The sequence below is a fragment of the Chenopodium album genome, chromosome 23 (assembly GCF_948465745.1).
Source record: "Chenopodium album chromosome 23, dcCheAlbu1.1, whole genome shotgun sequence".
NCBI lineage: Eukaryota > Viridiplantae > Streptophyta > Magnoliopsida > Caryophyllales > Amaranthaceae > Chenopodium > Chenopodium album.
Genome location: NC_137856.1, coordinates 30,854,708 through 30,859,038, shown reverse-complemented (window position 1 = coordinate 30,859,038; position 4,331 = coordinate 30,854,708). Strand labels below are relative to the sequence as shown.

General features: G+C 36.3%; 1 pseudogene; it reads right to left on the bottom strand.

Annotated features, from left to right (window-relative positions):
- Positions 1 to 674: 674 nt before the first annotated feature.
- Positions 675 to 2,584, bottom strand: LOC145607359 (putative inactive chitinase-like protein LaCIC; annotated as a pseudogene).
- Positions 2,585 to 4,331: the final 1,747 nt, after the last annotated feature.

Below are 4,331 nucleotides of genomic sequence, written 5' to 3'. Positions count from 1 at the left end.
TGATTCCTCTACTTGGTCCACGGGCACAAGTTAAGACCTCCACTAATGCTAGTTAGTTGCAATTAAAAACTTCAATTGACCTTCTATGGAGAAGAGCGACATACTAACCAAGAACCACCACGAACCACCACACGCGCCACCAAGGGGTGGCCGGCCGTGATTCCAAAGGGGGGAGGAGTGAGAGCCGTGAATGTGAGAGAGGATTAGGGTTTTGGGATTGGTTGCCTTGATGTCAAAATTCACAGTGTGTGAATTATGACTACTAGCTGCAAACCCTAGGCATGGATCTTATTTATAGATCTCATCTCTAAATAAGAGCCCATGTCAAAAGCCCAAAACCTAATTCCAATCTAACTATGCTAGCCAAATCCAATTCATGATTAGTTAATTGCTCATGAGGCCCATTAATGGGCCTCTTACTTGCTTAACCCAATACCCTTGTGTGTGACCAATATAGGATCCATTCTAAAGGGCTTTGGACTATTTGACTAGTCCAAAGATCATCTCTCATAGTCTAGCAACAGAGGATGACGCCCCAAAAGAACGAACTTATTATCTCCATAATAGTGATTCTTGATATATCTAGTAATTGCACTTATCGAAGACACAATTCCTTCACTTACTAGTACAACATACTCCATGTACCATAATCAACTTAACGATCGATGATGCAGCTAGGCCGAAAATGCACCTCCAATCGATAGATAATTTCCCTGGTTATCAAAAGGTTTTTGATGGTAGCAATCAAGGTTGTCACCATAACTAATATTAAGAATGTCACAGTAACGCTTGTAAAATCCAATACGATCTTCAACTCGTGGATCTGGTTCTGGTATGTTGCACTCGTGACCACCATTAATTATATTTATGATTACACCGTAACCAGGCACTCGATTAGCATCTATGTCCGCTTGAGTAGGTTCCCATTGCCCAGTTATGACGTCGTGGCAAGATGGCTTGGGTGACTGGGGTGTCATCCAGAACCAAATGGCCGTCTTGAATGCTATAATCGGGTCTTTTTCGACTAGATCTGGGTCTGAAAGAAGTGGCAACTTCAGTGCCTCCCCTGCTTGTCCATAATTGTAGTTGCTGCAAATTAAATATAATCCCATAAACAAAGTGCACGTTAATTAGTTTTACAAAACAATAAGTTATGTACATGTACCAAGGTAATTGACTTTAACACAAGGCTATCTATATCGTATTACATATAATGTAATGGACTTGGTTAAATTTGTTATAATGGATTTTTTTGCCCTAAGGCTAACCATTCTTAAATCACTACATACAAAATTAAATTAGGACTAAAAGAAGAATAATCTGATAAGCCTATACTGTATCTTGACTTACCTAAAAAAGTTACTATGTACAATATTAACAAAAATTAGGCCTAGGGTGCGTTTTCTACACGTAATTTTTATATGGACTAATTTAAAAAGTAGTTAAGGCGGCTTAAGGGTATGAACTATGAAATACGTACTAGCTAAGCTGCATAGGTCCACGACCATAGTACATCTTGCCAGGAAAACAAGGTGTTAGAGATATGGGATATCAGAAAATATATGTCTGATATCCCATATCTCTAACACAAGGCCATTTAGTCGAAGGAACACAGAGATCACTTGCGGCTTCTTCTTTGATGAAGCAATACCCCCATGCATATGGTCCACATTCTGCAGTTGGCCATCCACCTTGTTTTTACCATACAAAAATCACGATTAGTTATGAACTCGACTAATCGTACATCAATATTGTAAACTTTCATTGTAAAATACTCCGTACTAAGTGAACATATGAATATTTAACTTATATAGTTATATGATCAAGTTAGAAAATTCTTAATGGTTCAGGTCTTGGATTATGATTTATACTCGCTTAATATTCCAATTAAAGGTGGAGATGGATGAGATTCGAACCCATGATCTCTATGTCACGTTGACTCTCATATCATGTTAATGGACCATCTTAACTAGCTAAATCTTAAGCTGATGGAGTGATGGTTGAGGCCCAATATTATGTTTTATACTCTATCACAAGTGACAAGAACACATGGTACTCTATCACATGTGACACAAACACATGTTCTATAAAAAGCAATCACAAGAATGAAATTGAACAAACCAGTGGTTTCATGAGAGGTCTGGCCAAAGAAAGCAGCAAGTTCGCGCTTCCTAGTATCAAGGTCCCCTGTGTTACAAAACTCAGGAAAAGAAGCAGCAGCAGTAATGAAAGCATAATAAGTATAGAACCCATTAGACTTGCATCGAACATCATTTCGATACAAAAGAAATTTTTCGAACAAGTCTTGAGAGAAAAACTCTGTAATAGGACTAGGTGGCGTTGGAGGTGGTGGAGGAGGAGGAGGCGAAGGCTCAGGACATTGGCTTTGACAATGGCCTTTGCCGCAATAATCATTGGTGGTGCCACACCACCCAGAATTACTGCAACAATATCCTTCCGTGCAGTTAAACTTGAAATCTACTTGCTCTCCACATTGTTCGGCTTCACCTTGGTCTAGCAAGAGGACCAAGGCGAACATTAAAACTCCAATAACTAATAAACTCTTTTTTATTTTTGTCGACATTTTTTCTATAATTTGTTCAAGTTTTTGTGTTGATGAGAAATCAAGGGATATTTCGATAAAATTTATAAGGTTAATTAAGTCCTATGGAAAATCATTGTCACGTTTTTTTTACATGAATACAGTAGTAATAATTAATTAACATGAGTTACATACACTTTTATAGTTTTATTCTATATATATGTGGTAAAACTACAATTGAGAGCCTTGTTGATTTCAATTATTTGTCTTCATTTGTCTCGTGAACCAATTGTCAACAAGATAAGGATTAGCCTTGACTAGAAACAGTCCGTTCCATATTTTTTTAGTGTTAATTATGCACAGTTTTGACACTCGATCTTACGATTCAAACAAGTTTTTAACTCCATTCTTTCTTGCCAGTAAGATGGAGGGTGGAGTATCGAGTTTAGCTTCTACATACAAATTTGATATGTATGGGTGTAATAATCAGAGGAAAATTGATGGATCTTCAAAATAGGATCTTGTTAATGAACGTTCTTGGGGCGTTAGATAAGTGTTTAAAATATTTCCAAAAGTAGTATTAATTTGGTTGATGCATGCTAATATATATCACACGTTGATTGGTGTAATTCATGTTCCTTTTAAATTATTAAAGGGAATTTTGTCACAAACTACATAATAAAAACTGGATTTTGTAAGAAACTACCTAAAAAAAAACAATATTGTAAGAAAGTACTTAATAAAAGGAAAAATATTATAAACCCTACCTATAGCTGGAATTCTACCATTGACCTAATTTCCGATGTTAACACACCTCAAACATCCCTAAAACCACCACGAAGGTTGGTTTTCAAGGTGATAAGACTATATTCAGGATGGTTGGCGATATTTGGTTGGGGGTAGTTTCGGATTACTTAGATGGTGGTTTCAAGGGTATTTTGAAGTGGGACAATATCGTCAAGGGTGAAAATCTGGCCAAAGGTAGTGTTTTACGATATTTTTATTTACTTTCATTAGGTAGTTAGTTACAACATCTTTTTTTATTCTGTAGTTTCTCACAAAAATTAGGTTTTATAAGGTTGTTTATGAGAAAAAGAAAAAAAAACCTTTAATAAATTTACTTTTAGTTATCTTATTCAACGCCCCCAAACGTTCATTAGCTTTTGTCTTCAGAATATCAGTTAATTATTAGTGAGAATTAAAGATATTATTGATTAAATCATAAAAATAATGCAATAATGATTAAAGTGCTCTCCAATAATTGTACTCATCATAGAAAAAAATCCAAAGTGGACTGTAACGTAATACTTGTATAATGCTGTCAAAACGATTTGATAGTTCGTGTTCGGTTTGATTTGAAATCGGTTTGATATTAAATCGGTCGGTTTGAAATCGGTTTAAGTGTCTCGCGGGTCGGTTTTAGTTCGGTTTAAATAGTTATCGGTTCGATTCGGTTTTGGTTTATTCTTGAGTGGTTTTATTTGGGTTCGGGTTGTAAACAGTTCGGGTAGTAAACGATTCGGTGTAGACGGGTTGCGGTTTGTTAATGGTTTGGTGTAAACGGTTTTTATCCCGGTTCAAACAGTTTCGGGTTGGAAACGACGCGATTTCAGGTTAGAAACAGTTCGGTTCTTTTTCAGTTCAGTTCATAACTAGTTCGGTTCAGTTTATAACTGGTTCAGTTCTTTTTCGATTCAGTTTATAACTGGCTCGATTCTTCTACGATTTAGCTTTATTCGGTTCGGTTGCATTTCGATTACTAAATATATAACGGTTCGAGTCGGTTTTC